At 38.5% G+C, this 14,758-nt stretch overlaps 1 long non-coding RNA gene across 1 annotated transcript; it reads right to left on the bottom strand.

Moving 5' to 3' along the window:
* Positions 1–5,316: 5,316 nt before the first annotated feature.
* On the bottom strand, positions 5,317–13,244 carry LOC103461809 (uncharacterized). The gene is made up of 2 exons (XR_533213.2): positions 12,636–13,244; positions 5,317–5,708 (listed from the first exon to the last, which is right to left on the bottom strand). It is a non-coding gene; the product is annotated as an uncharacterized LOC103461809 (long non-coding RNA).
* Positions 13,245–14,758: the final 1,514 nt, after the last annotated feature.

The following is a 14,758-nucleotide window of genomic DNA, read 5'->3' as shown; positions in this document are numbered from 1 at the left end:
TCCTTCACTCTGAATCTACCAGAAAAATGATCTCTTTTTAACAATAATTCCCTCCTTGCGACTCATTTTCTCCTATACATCGTTATTATTTTCTCTTAATATCTATACTGTTTTATCAATAGTTGGTGCAGATTTTAAAGCAGGGGTGTTCAAAGTGCGGCTCAGGGGCCATTTGTGGCCCTCAGAATATTTTTGATCACATCTTAAGAATTGGGTTTGCAAGTTGAAAATAATGTTAGGACAAAATTCTCCTTTATGCAAAACGTTTTAAAGGAAATAAAATGCAAATCACAAAGTATTCATCTTGATTTTTGCTTTAATTTAATTTACTTTTAAGTTATAACAGGGAACAAAAATCTCCAGTGACTTTTACTAAAATACGGATTTAGTATATTAAACTAAAAATCCTGTTTTTGTTGCTGGAAAGACAAAAAAGAGAAAGAAGGAGAAAAAGATAATCAACCTGAAAACTTAAGAAAATAGTTTGCCTGTTTATTTTTATTTTAAATCTACAATAATTTATGCATCACTTGTCTACAGAAATCTGAGTGCTTTGCTTATTTCATTAAAATATTGTGGGGGGATTAGGCGCATACTAATATAAAAAAAATAAATAAAAAAGAAAAATGACGAGAATAAACTCAAACTAACATGAGAACAAAGTTGTAATAATGTGAGAATAAAGCCATAGACTTTATTTGTGACTTTACTCTCATAATTAATGTTTTTACAGGCTTGTTTTTTATTTCTATTAAAACAAATATTTTTTTTTTACAAAAATAAAGTTGAAATAATGAGAATAAGATCAAAATAAATTGAGAATTAAGTCATAATATTACTAGAATAAAGATGTAGTATTTTGACTTTATTCTCATCATTTTAATACTTAATTTAATACACAATTTATTTTCTTAGTGTTTAATTTAATACACAATTTATTTTCTTAGTGTGGCTCGTAATTTAGCTGTTACAGATAAAAAAAATACATAATTTTTGCGATTATAATTAAAAAGAAAAACACTGAAAGTTTCTAAAGTAATTTCATCTCGACATCTTTTGGCCTCCAGACCAAAAAGTTTGAACGTCACAGTTTCAACAGATAGAACTGATGTAATTCGTAAAAACGTCCACATGGTGGCGGTGCAGACCACTAAAAACATTCCTTCACCGCTTTGTGCCGGTTCCTCCTGCTGCTCCGTCTCCGTCTGGCTTTTATGACCTGAAGTGATTCATGGTTTGTTCACTGAACAAATTAATTCACAGATCAGCTGCTGCAGCTCTCATATCCTTTGGAACGACATTATGTCACACCATATGACATTTCCATCAGTTATGCTAATTTATTAGCAAGCTACGAGCAGCTAGCCGGTAGTTAGCTCATAATTAGCCATATAGCAACGATTGTTTTTAAGAATTTAATAAGTGAACTCTGTAAATTTTTTATTTAAATAAAGTCACACTGAGCACTATCGGTGGTGTTGGATTCAAAAGGTTTTTTGTCAAAAATAAAAAGGATGACAATACAAAACAGTTATTGTTGGTCCTTTTCATCCTCGGGATGTACAAATTATTGGCGTTTTAAAATATATAATAGTGTCACACAACATGCAGAATTGGATAGTAACAAGTTACATTTACTCAACATTTACCTGAGTAACTTTTTTTAAAAGTACTTTTAGGAAGTACTTCAAGAACTTTCTTCTTGAAGTATTGCTACTCATATTTGAGTAAAATTTGAGTTTCATAAGTTTTTGAAAGAAACTTGCTTGGAAAGCTTTTCTTTGGTCTGACTTCATTTATTTATTTTTTTTACTATTTTAATTTTTGTCCTTAAAATACCAAAATTCACACTTAATTTGATGTTTTAGTAAATGTCGTGTAATTTTTAAATATTAAATTATTGATCATTAGATCAGTCACTAAGTACTTGAGTACACTTTTTACCAAATACTTTTTTTACTCTTCCTTGAGTAATTTCTTGGATGGCTACTTTTTACTTTAACTTGAGTAAAAATATGCAAGTACTTTTACTTGATTACAGTTTTTGGGTACTCTGCCCACCTCTGACTGTATGACAACCATTTTGCGCACAAAATGTAATTTAGTCAGAACTTGTTCAGACATATGGCTTTTGGTGACACCATATTAATTTATATGCATTGGAAAACTGTCAAATATTTAAAAGCTATTTGGAAAATGATCTCTTTCCTGTTCTGGACATGTCACTCCATATGACACTTGTGATGTTTGGAGCTAAACACATTTTGGGTATTATTGTCAGAGGAACAACATTTAAGTATATATATGAAAGAAACACTTTTAACAGTTTTGTCAACTAGAAAACATGTTCGAATGAAACCAGGGGAGCAGAAAGAAAGCTGTAGAGGTGATTTAGCAAATTAAAGTCTTTGAGCTACATTACTTTTCCCATTTTCATTGTCTGACAGCAGGGGGAACCTGCAGCTTTCTTCTTCTCTGTCTACTGTTTACGAGGCTTTTAGCGCCACAGGAGCACGGATGGAACCTTTAAACCCCCACGTCAGCGAGGTTTTTAAAAGGCACTTGTGTGAGAAACGAGACAGTGAGGGATTTATGGCCGGGCAGATAAATGAGGGACAGGAAGGAGGCAGAGGGCGGCCGTACATGGGAGCTCTCCCACGACTCCAGCAGCCCATCCTTCACCGCGAGCCGCGGGATCAAATGCCAAACCGATCAATCGTCCAGCAAGCAGACATCTGCAACACGGGCCATGACGGCATTTACCTCCGCAGGGGGGCATATCGATAAAATAAGAAGAGATATCAACCATGCAAACAAGCTGCGCCGCATTAAGCATCATCTCCATCTTTGCTGTTTGTTGCTTTTCTCTTCGCTTTTCATTATGCAATTCACTCTCTTTCAAAAAACAAGAAATTAATAAAAAGTAACAAAAATTAAATCCAATCATTTAATATTTATACATGACATCATCAGAGGAACCAAATTGTAAAGTTAGGTGGAATTTTTGGTATTTTAAGGACAAAAATGGCAATAATTTACAGAATCAGGCAAAAGTAAAAATAAATAAATAAATAAATTTGAAATAATTTTGTTTCGATAAAAACCTTATGAATCTTCAACAGAAACTGCAGTGTGTCTGTGTCTGGTGAATTCTGGTTAAAACATGTTTGTTTTTCACTCAGTGGGCAGAAAATCAATTGTACTAAAGTAAAAGTAGAGATATGTCATAATAAAACTACTCAAGTGAGTAAAAAAACTCCTAAAAGTAATTATTTTAGTAGATGTAACTACCCAGCTCTGGTTGTTCCAGACTTTCACCTTGTCAGACTCTGTAAATCTGACCAGAAAGACTCTTTTCCAAAAAAACCTTTTGGTTTGATTTGAGTCTAAAATCTCTGGTATCAGCCGTTTTTTAAAAGAACAAATGTTTATAAAAGCCGTCCAGCTGCTGCCACCCACACATGCCTCCACAAAGCATCAACGATGATAATCAGCGAATCATCACAGCGCTGGACCTGTGTGACCTTCTGAACCATTAAGCAGTTCATTTACATGCTAACCAGCGAGGCGCTGCTCCACCCCCCACGCCCAGCCTCTGATGCCTCCCCCCGCCGCCTGACAGCGCCACAATGACCCGCGCCCTCCGCCCCGCTCCTCCCTTTCTGTTGGCCCTGCAGGATGAAGTGCAGAGGAGTTTATCAAGCCGAGAGGTCGACCCGTCAGCGCGCCTCACGCAGACACCCCGGGCAGTCAGGCTCGCTTGCCGGCAGGCCGTAAAGACGACCGGAGTCTGAGGCCGGGTTGGTTCTGCAGTCCATCTGGCTGAGCTGAAGGCTGTCAGGAGCAACACCTGTGGAAAAAACATCCTCCGTCTCTGCAGCACAAAAACACCAAATCCTGACAACCTGTTCTCTGCTGCAAACATCTCAGTTCAATGGAAATACAACAAAACACTGAAAAGCAACTTTTCACCAAGATATAGGAGCGTGTTTAATATTGATGAGGAAATAATGGTTCCACTGGCAGATTATTTCACTTATAATATGGGAAAAATGTTATATTATGGGGCTGCACAGTGGCGCAGTTGGCAGAGCTGTTGCCTTGCAGCAAGAAGGTTCTGGGTTCAATTCCCAGTCTTTCTGCATGGAGTTTGCATGTTCTCCCTGTGCATGGTGGGTTTTCTCCAGGTTCTCCAGTTTCCTCCCACAGTCCAAAAACATGACTGTCAGGTTAATTGGTCTGTCTAAATTGCCCCTAGATGTGGATGGTTGTGTGTCTTTGTGTTGCCCTGCGACAGACTGGTGACCTGTCCAGGGTGACCCCGCCTCTCACCCGAAACATTAGCTGGAGATCAGCACCAGCAACCCTCCTGACCCCACTGAGGGACAAGGGTGTAAGAAAATGGATGGATGTTATATTATGTAAATTAATCTGCTGGTGGAACTAGGAATTTTAAATCTATATTCAAGAATTATTGACCTAAATCGAGCTTCAATATCTTGCTCAAAAGTTACATGTAAACTATTTTTGTCGTATTTCAAAATGTTTTCACTAAGAATTGGACCAAAAATACTTGGCGAAAAAAATTTGGTGCTTTTGCAGTGGAGGGCACCCTTCTCTTTCACACTGTAAAAAGTCAAAATCTTACCAGGTATTTTGGTCTAGTTTCTAATGGAAATAATCTGACAGTGGATTAATATGATTCCAATATTAAGGAATCATTGACTTAAGGCAAACTCTTCTATCTAGCTGAAAAGTTACTTTTAAGTCAGTTTTGTCTTGTTTTAAGTGTAAGTAAGATATTTCCACTAAACTAGACCAAAAATACTTGATCAAATTTGCTGTTTTTACAGTGTAGGGACCATTCCTTCTTTCCATCCTGCAAAACCACCAAATATTACAAATAATTAATAGTTCAAACATCTCAGTTCAATTGAAATAAGACAAAAATAACTTAAAGGCAACTTTTCAGATTGTTTTAAGTTAATATTGATGAGAAATTCCATTTGTTGATTATTTCACATAAGATACTTTTTCCATCTTATTAGTGAAATAATTTGCCAGTAGAATTATAATTTTTCATCACTCAAAGCTTTTTTGCATAGATGAAGCTTTTAATCTGAAACACACTAAAACAAAAATTTTGTTACAAATAAAAAAATGGTTTAATTAATAGCTGCTGTTTGTGGCACAATGCATTATGGGATACCTGTCTGGGCAATTCCCCATTCTCACACAAACTAAAGTTAATTTTTTAAACGTTTGGACCACAAAAGGGCGTCAACTTATTAGTAAAAATAAGTTAAATCCCCAAAATTCACCAGATCAAGTTTATTTGTGTGTTACCAACCCTTGACCAAAGTAAAGTTATTTTCACTCATCCTTTTTAATTAAATAAAATGTTACAATTTACAGCGAAGCTGCAGCTGGGACTCAAACATACGTCAGATTTGGAAAGCGGCTTTGCAGCTTTTAATGAGAACAGCGAGCTGCATAAATCAGGAGCTGCTCTCACCGTTCTCCGTTCTTCTTCCTTCTCCCATGAATACAGCATCAATATTTTGGCAGGTGCCGCTTGGAGGGACATTACAGCACCGAGGGATATCGATTTTCCTTTTAACAGCCAAGAACCTTGGCTTCGAGTGGCTTCAATACGTGGAGGAAGAGGAGGAAGAGCAGGGAGGGATGACCTTGAGTCAGGAAGCAATCTGGACAAACAAGACAGCGGGAAGAAAACGAAACTCTGAGGACAACATGGCGGAGAAACCCAGGGGTCACATACACAAAAACGCTCCAAACACGGAGTAAAAATGTATGGTGGAATCTGCAGTAAAAATAAAAACGTAATATCCTGTGATATAACTGCAACCTACCAATTTTCACAAAAGTATTGGTCAAATTATTAAAAAAATATTTAGCAAAATACACAGAAAGCCACTGAATAAATAAATAAAGTATTTTTGAATAGACTTGATGAGTTTAGAAGAAATTTTCAAAATTTTGTTTAATCAAATAGTAGCTCTGGACATACGGCTGAAAAACTTCTTACGATATAAACATTTCTTATCAGTCAATATCAATAACTACTGATTAGTTTTTTGTTTTAAACATGAAATTTTTGCTTATTTTTAAGCAGTAATGAGGAGCAGAGGCGAAACCTTAAACTGCTGCTGTGGAAGTTACTCAGCAGGTCGTTGCTAGGTAACCAAAGTTACTCAGCAGGCCGTTGCCAGGTAACCAAAGTTACTCAGCAGGCCGTTGCCAGGTAACCAAAGTTACTCAGCAGGCCGTTGCCTGGTAACTAAAGAATGAGTTAGTTGATTCCACCAACCTAGCCTAGCTCACTGTGAGAGATTGAGCAGCTAAAGTCTTTCCTCTGCCTACGTCTCCCAGAATGCTGTGCAGTTCTGTATCGGAGTTCATGAATATCTCAAATATTGAAATTTGAATATTCTATCAGATTTATTATCTATTGATATTGATGAAAAAAATGGGATCCAAGAATCCAAGAAGAATTGGAAACAGTGGAAATGACGTGTAGAGATAAATTCACTGAAAAATGAAATCTACCTTGAGAATATCTGAGAAGGAAAAACATTCAAAAGAAGCCACTGAGTTAGAAAAACAGAAAGATGTACAACTATTTAGTTTGGGATTTTCTTAGAGAATCTGATGGTTTGAGTAGAGAATGTCTCATTCCATGTGGTTGTGGTCACGGTTCACACAGTTTAGAATTTATTTTATCGTTTGTGTTTCCTCACTGCTGGGGAAGATCCCTGACAGATAACAGAAATCATAAAAAGTAATCCTCCTCATTTACTGCCTTCAAAGAGGAGGTGAACAGGAACGTAAAGGAGGTTCATAAAGCGAAACCTTCAACACACCAGCAACGATAAATTCAAGTATAAAACATTTTAGACCCCAGGAGTGGAGGTCCCAGCAAATTTCCCCAGGATCAGACTGTGTAATGCTTAAGAGTAATGAAAGAAACCCCAAAAAACAAAACAAAGCAGCAATAACGTAAATAGAATATCAGATCATAAAAGGTTAAGGTTTTACAATGGCCCAGTCAAAGTACAGACCCCAACCTGATTGAAATGTTGTGGGAGGACCCTTAGAAACTCACAGAAACAGAAATATACAAATGCGAATGCCAATTGCACCGGAGACCATTCCAAAAGCAGGAAGTGAGCTACAGCAGGGCATTCTGGGTAAATACAAGCAAAACAAACAGTCTGTTCCAGAAGCACGAGCTGTACCAGCTAATTTGCACATGTGCTAAAAGAAATACTTCCAGAAAGGGTATTTTTGTTCCCTTCTTCTGTCAATTTAATTATAAAAATATATGACTTAAAGAGAATCATAAGAAATAAGGATAAAAACTGTTGAACCACATTTAGCAAGAAAATCAAGAGCATATGCTGGTGTACAATAACCAAACGAGAGAAAATACAGATTCATAAATCTGTGTTTCCCATGAACACTGAATTATAATTAGAAAAATAAAGGTATTTTTTTGTCCACCAGAGGGCACATTGACTGTTTGCTACAAGCTAACAGTATGATGTTAGCTAGTAGCTAGGCTAGCTAGACAATACGAGCTACACGCTAACAGTTCTGTGAGTCCAACACACAATTCTACTGCTAATCTTTGAACTAATTATGACAACTATTATTTATTAAGAGAATTTTAACATTGTCTAGGTCAATAGGTTCTCTTATAACAGGTAATATTTAAATGCATATAAATAAACGGCACAGATCATGCAGTTACACACGCAAATCTAGAGCTAGCCCGAGAAATAACTGGTGGTCTTTTACCAAAGACAAAAGAGAAATCCTACAACCGCTAAAATCTGACGCCACTCCATTTTTGTTTACATTTTGTGACAAAAGTGTTTTTCATGTCATTTCCTCCAGTGGTTATTGGTGCAGCGCCCCCACAGGAGAGGAGGGGAACACATTTTTTAAATTGTTTTGATTGTTAAACAGTGCAGAGTGAAAGAGAGCCGCACCAGCTGGAAATAAATTAAATGTTTCAATATTGGTCCCCAATCAAATTGAATCTGCTGGACTATCAGGTGTGAAAACTCCCTAAAAGTAAGACTATTTGATAAAAGCTGGTTTTGAACTTCTGGAACTTGAGAAATAACCTTGGGTTCAGAGACTGTTGAACCGTTTAACCCGGTCCACAAACTGTCTGCAACAGTTTTAAAAGATGAGCCTGAAAGCTGCGTTGTGTCTGCAGCTTCAGATGACCTAAATGTACACACTTCCAGACTTCTTATCCCCTTCATGTGAGCTCGTTCCTTCATCAGCGTGGCGCTGAAACGCGAGCGCAGCGGCGTGCGTTCACGCCCGTCCTCCACTGGTTATCAGCTCAGCAGCTGTGGGAGGTAAACTTCAGATTTATTAGGTCAGGTTTGAGGATTAAGACTGCTCCGAACCACTGCCACTTCCAGCGCCGTCGTTCCTCTGCTGCTCACACACACACACTTTCACACACAATCACAATTCCCTTTGTGTTTCTGTCTTTCTCTCTTTCATTCCACAGAGATGATTTATTTTGTTCCTCCCTTCTCCTCCTGCAGTCTTCATCCGCCCTCGAGGTCAGCGCCGAGCTCCATCACTCTGTCTGGATTCTTAATCCCCACACTGGAGACGCCCGTGCCAATACAGAAGAATAACAGATTAAAAAACACATCTCGGGCCCCCGAATGTCTCCCGTTTCTCTCCCTCTCCTCTGTCCTCACAACAGATAAGTGGAAAAATAAACTCGGGGAGGCTAAGCCGGAGTGGAGAGGCGAGTCATCGACCCGGGGATGACAGAGAAGCTTCCAGCGCGGTGGTTAATGAAGGTGATGCAGCAAAGCAAGGCCCTCTGCAGAGACTCCTTCCTTTGAGTTATAACACCAAAGCTTTGCGAGGCGACCTGAATGCAAGCAGGATACTTTCCACTTGGCTGCAATTGTCTAAGAAAGAAATATGGCTGACCCTGAGGCTTAAACATAAGCAGCAGCAAGAAACCGAAAGGAGGTTTATTGTTAACTTGTCCTCTGAAGTCAATGGAAGTATTATGGGTGATGTACACAGAGAACAAAAGGGAGGAAAGAAAAAAAAAATATCTTCAAACTGTAACGATAACATTCTCAGAGAAGCACTGATCCAAGACCAGCTTTCTGTAGCTTCTCCTGGTGTCTGCATGGCTTTATAGCCCAACCAGCAACCTTCAATAAAACCTTCTGCAGGCCTTTGTGAGGAGACAAAGCAGGGGGTGTGGGACAACTACAGGGGGGATAATGGCTGTGTCAGTTTCAGACTGCTGTCCTCATAAAAGAGGAACCAGGAGGAGACCGAAGAATGTGGATGTGTGTGTGTACACACACACACACACATGCACATGCACACACACACACCCACGCGCACACGCACACACACACGCACACAGGCAGGCAGGCATGGTGTTGTCAATACGGCAGCTTTTCTACTGCACCGCCCTTGACATTCCAACCCAAGGGGAATCATGTCCTTTGCTGTTCAAAAATCAGTCATTTTGAATTTATTCTGAGGCTTATGTGGAAAATTCTGCTTTCAACCTTCGGTTTTAATCAGAAACGACTCAATTAATCATTCTGCTATGACTTACTGTACTTCTAAGGTAAGTCAAATAAAAAATATAACCCAGCAGAGTCTGAATAAATATCTAATATTATAGTAAAATACAGCAAAATATGAAAAAAGTCCAATTCAATCATCTTTTTTCGTTCATATTAATGAATGTTTATCAGGGGAGTTCCACAAGGCTGTATTGTTGGTCCCTTTCAGAAAACGAACAAGAAGGAGCCTGAAAAATGTAAATATGTGTGTATACACCCCCCACCCACACACACACACCTACGCGCACACACAAGGGCTGAATCATGTCCTTCACTGTTCAAAAATCTGTTACTTTAAATGTATTCAGAGGTTACGTGGTTCAGTTTTAATCAGAAATGCAGACTAACAACTCCATGAATTATTCTGCGTTGACTTACTGTGCTTCTAAAATACTTTAATTAAAACACATGACCCAGTAGAGTCCAAATAAATTTCTAATATTACTGTTAACTACTGCACAATATGAGAACATTTCCCATTTTATCAAGTTTTTTCATCCGCATAAATAAATATTTATCCATGGAGTTCCACAAGGCTCTATTGTTGGTCACCAGACAAACGTGGAATTTATTTTCCCCTTTTTGAAAAAAATAACAGTTGGATTTCCTAAACTTTAGTTCGACAAGTTAAATTTTAACACATTATTTTTTACCAGTGGCAGTATGCAGAGAGGGTGTTTTAATTTCATATTTATTACAGCTAATAAACTTACAGATAAAGATGAAAACAGTTAGTTAAACTCTTAAATTTAACTAAATTTAAGTCAGGCCTGAATTTAAACCTTCTTAACAAAAACATCCATTTGCCAGTAAATGCTGATATCTAGGGGGAATTTAAAGGGACAGTCGTGTTTCTGGGTTGTAGGAGAAAGCTGAAAACATGAAAACGCCGCTCAGAACAGCCTCGAGGTCGAGTTTTATGGATGAAAGGATGATCATCGTCCTTCCTCCTCCTCTCCTCTGCCTCATCCCATCTCAAAGAACATCTTAAGACCCTGAGAACGAGTCATCTGCCCCCCCAGCGGCTTCTCCTCTGCTCCAAACGGCCTCTGATGGCTCATCGAGACCCGCTGGACTCTGACAGCACAATGTGCGCTATTGGCTATCGGCGCCCCGGCCGCCCACATGGGGCCCTCCAGCCCCGCCACAGGAGCAGGTGGGGGCCAGTGCTGCGCGATGAGGTCATCGGTGTGGGAGACAATGAGGAGGCAAAGGGGAGGAGAGAAAGATACGCAGGAGGAGCAGAGGTGAAAAACTGTTTACATATTCCTAAAAATGAAGATGGAGGAATTTCTCCAAGGTGGAAAGAGAGAAGCAGTAGATAAATATGTGCAAAACTTTGTCTATATTCTGCTAATGACGAAAAAAGACAATTTTGCAATTGAGGTGTTTACATTAAATAAGAAATATAATTAAAAATCAGATCGCATGATAAGTTGTTAAACCTACAATGGCTTACTAGGGAGATACCAGAAAATTTTACTCTGGTAAGAGTAAAAAAATACAGAGTAATACAAATACTCATATATATCCATACATCCATTTTCTGCCGCTTATCCGGGGTCGAGTCGCGGAGGCAGCAGCTTCAGAAGGGAGGCCCAGACTTCCCTCAATATATATATATATATATATATATATATATATATATATATATATATATATATATATATATATATGTTTATACACTGCTCAAAAAATAAAGGGAACACTTAAACAACACAATATAACTCCAAGTAAATCAAACTTCTGTGAAATCAAACTGTCCACTTAGGAAGCAACACTGATTGACAACAGGGACCCTCATCGGGTCAATCAGTGTTGCTTCCTAAGTGGACAGTTTGATTTCACAGAAGTTTGATTTACTTGGAGTTATATTGTGTTGTTTAAGTGCTCCCTTTATTTTTTTGAGCAGAATATATATATATATATATATATATATATATATATATATATATATATATATATATATATATATATATATATATATATTGCTGAAAAGTTAGGTGTAAGTTAGTTTTGTCTTATTTCAAGTGTATTAAGACACTTGCACTAAAAGCTGGACCAAAATACTTGGAGTGATTTTATGTTTTTGCAGTGTGTTTTTGCAGTGTGTTTTTGCAGTGTGCTGAAAGGATTGAAAGAGATGTGACTGTAAAATGACAGAGCATCTGTCACTCAGGATGCAGATATAAGCAAAGCAGGTTGTCTAAAGCAGCTGCAGTAATTTTGTTCATTTTTTCCATCTTAATAAGATCCTGAGGTTATAAGCGTTCCCCAATGAAACAGATAATGGATGACAGCACAAGCCCTTTTGCGACACAGCTGACGAATGATTCATGATGCAAGCAGAAGGAAACTATTTGAGTCTCTCAGTTTCAAATTAATCTTGTTAATCAATTTAAGCTGCGAAACGGATTCTCTGGGACTTGTGAAGAGAAAGCGAACAAAGGATTTCTAACTTCCATCCGTCCATCGGACTCCTCAGGGAGTTCTGGTCTCCGTCCAGCAGGCGGTGCTCTAACTCCGTCCAGGATGCGTACTGCCCATCTGAACCACCTCTGCTGGCTTAGACCACGTTCACATAGCAGGGAAATGCCACCGAAATCTGATTTTCCCACCCAATATTTTATATTTGATCAGAGTTGGGATGTTTTTTCACCTGATAGTCCGCTAGACTCGGTTCGATTGGGGACCAAAGTGGTAACATTTGTTGCATTTCCAGCTGCTGTGGTTCACTTTCTGACAAACCAATTAAACCCAAAGAAAAACATGTTCCCCTTCTCACCTGTGGGGGCGCTACCCTATGAACCACTCAAGGAAATGTCATGAAACCTCCAACAAACACACGTCTTCAAGAAATGTAAACAATAATGGAGTGGTGTCAGATTTTAGCGGTTGTAAGATTTATCTTTTGTCTTTGACTAAAGACCATAAGTCCTCTTAGCGCTATATTCTTGCGTTTGTTTTGGTTGTACTTACCCACAATGCCCTGAGCTGTAGTCCACTTCCTGCTTTTGTAGAGGAGATTTGTAGGTGGACCAGTGTTCGCTTTTTGGTCCGGTTAGCATTCACACCTCCATAAATGAACTGGACTTTCTAGGCAAACAGACTGAAGTTGGACTGAAGCGGATTAAACAGAGCTGGTGGGAATGCAGCCTGAAAATCTTTGTCTGATTTGTTTCCCAGCTCTGAGAGTTGAATTGTTTTTGACTTTAGAACCAGAGAGATCGGCTGCCTTGTGCAACACAACGAACTGAGAGATCAAAATAAAACAGAATCCTGCTCAGGCCCATAAAACCAGCAGCCAAAGAGCAACTGTCCATGTGTTCCTCCCTTTATATCCGTTTGTGCTCCGATCGAGGAGTTTCCTCCTCTTGGTAACAACAAGCTGCTGCTCGTCGTCTTGTTAGAGCTTTGATTGATTGAGCGGGTCTGGCAGCCCACAGCTCCCCTGCCTGCTTCATTTGTTACATGTTTTTAGTTCCCAGTCTATCCATTCTCACCTCCATCTGTCATTCTGATGCTTTATCATTGTCCTTCTTTACATCTATGACAGATTATTTAGCGTCTGCTGCGTCTGATTGGGCCAGATTCTGGGAAGACTCACATGTGTTTGTCATTAGAGCTTCATATTTCTCATCATCGTCACTCAGCAGATGCTTCAGCTTCAGTTATTGAGCTAAACTGATTCAAGAAAGTCATTTCCAGGCATGTTTGGAGGTAAAACAGCGCTCTATAACATTATATAGCATTATTTTCTTTTAACTTTCGGGGCTTGTTATTGCCGTGTTCGGCCAGTAGGTGCCAGTAGAGGACCGCGCATGAACGAGACATGGCTGAGTCACTCAGAGTTTACCATCTGTTGCTCTGCAAGAGTTCCCAGGAGATGCCAGACATAGGAGGCAGACCTAATGCTTGTTACTTAGCCTCATCTCAGTTTTTATTAATTCAATTTTTTTATCCGCACAGTTCTGAGTCCTGCTTCTTCTGGTGGCTTTTCTGTTTCTGAGCCCCAGGCAGACGGAGGCCACCGCAGCTCAGCGAAATGAGATGAAATTCTCTTTTTAAAATAAATAATAAAGCTAAGCATTATTTTTCAAGCGAATCAAATGTATCATCAGCCCCACTCAAGCCAGAGAGGGAGAAAATCGTGGAGGTCAAAAAGCTCTCAGAGTGGTTTTCTACCCTGTAAAAAAAATCCCATACTTTTTACTTTACAGCAGCACAAACTGCAAAAGTGAATGTATTTCAAATCTGCAGGCCAGAGGAACTTCATGACCCCAATATGTGGTTTGCTGATATAAACAAGACTGTGAAGATATGAGATTAATGTTGGCCTATTTCTCAAAAAAAAAATAAAATAATAATTTATCTACAAAGGTACTGCAACAATGCCCATGAAATACAAACAATATAAGTTACTGTTTTTAGAAAAGAGAAACAAGAGAAACAAGTTTCCAAGAAAAGAAATCCACCAAACTTGTGCTGTTGATATATTATTGATCTTTTCCACACAGACTTGTATGGATAATTCACCAATAATTCGCCATGCATCAGTTTTGATTAGTTCAGTGTTTATTTTGTCAAGTTTAGAACTTTTTCTACTGTTTCTCTTATAAATATAGCAAAAGGTAAAAAAATGAGGTAAACTTCAAAATAAATCAAAGAAAAGCACAAACCCAGTCAGCTTTTATACAATTTACAGCACATTAATAAAAGTATTCACACCACTTCACTTTTTCCAAATTTACTGGCAGTAAAATTACACTTATCCACCACAGATGCAAAAAGCGAGCTAGCAAGCTAGCTGGAGTATGTTAGCAGCTAGTTCACGGTAGCCTCAACCATCTTTTAGTTTAAAATGAATTTAAGACATTTTAAAGCCTTTTTAAGGCCACTTTGAATGACATTTAAGTCCTTTATCTCCAGAGAAATGTGCAAACTTTGTCCAGCCAACTGATGATAAATCTGCATTTACCCACAACTGATGCATAAAATGTATGTTAGCAGCTAATTAGCGGCAGCCTCAACGTCTCGAGTCACAGAATGCAATGAAGATGTCTGAGTGAGACTCAAACTCCAGCAAAAGAAAAACAAAAACA

Source organism: Poecilia reticulata, chromosome 2, assembly GCF_904066995.2.
Source record: "Poecilia reticulata chromosome 2, P_reticulata-male-v2, whole genome shotgun sequence".
Classification (NCBI taxonomy): Eukaryota; Metazoa; Chordata; class Actinopteri; order Cyprinodontiformes; family Poeciliidae; genus Poecilia; species Poecilia reticulata.
Note: the sequence above shows the minus strand (reverse complement) of the source record. Positions and strands in the feature narration are given on the sequence as shown.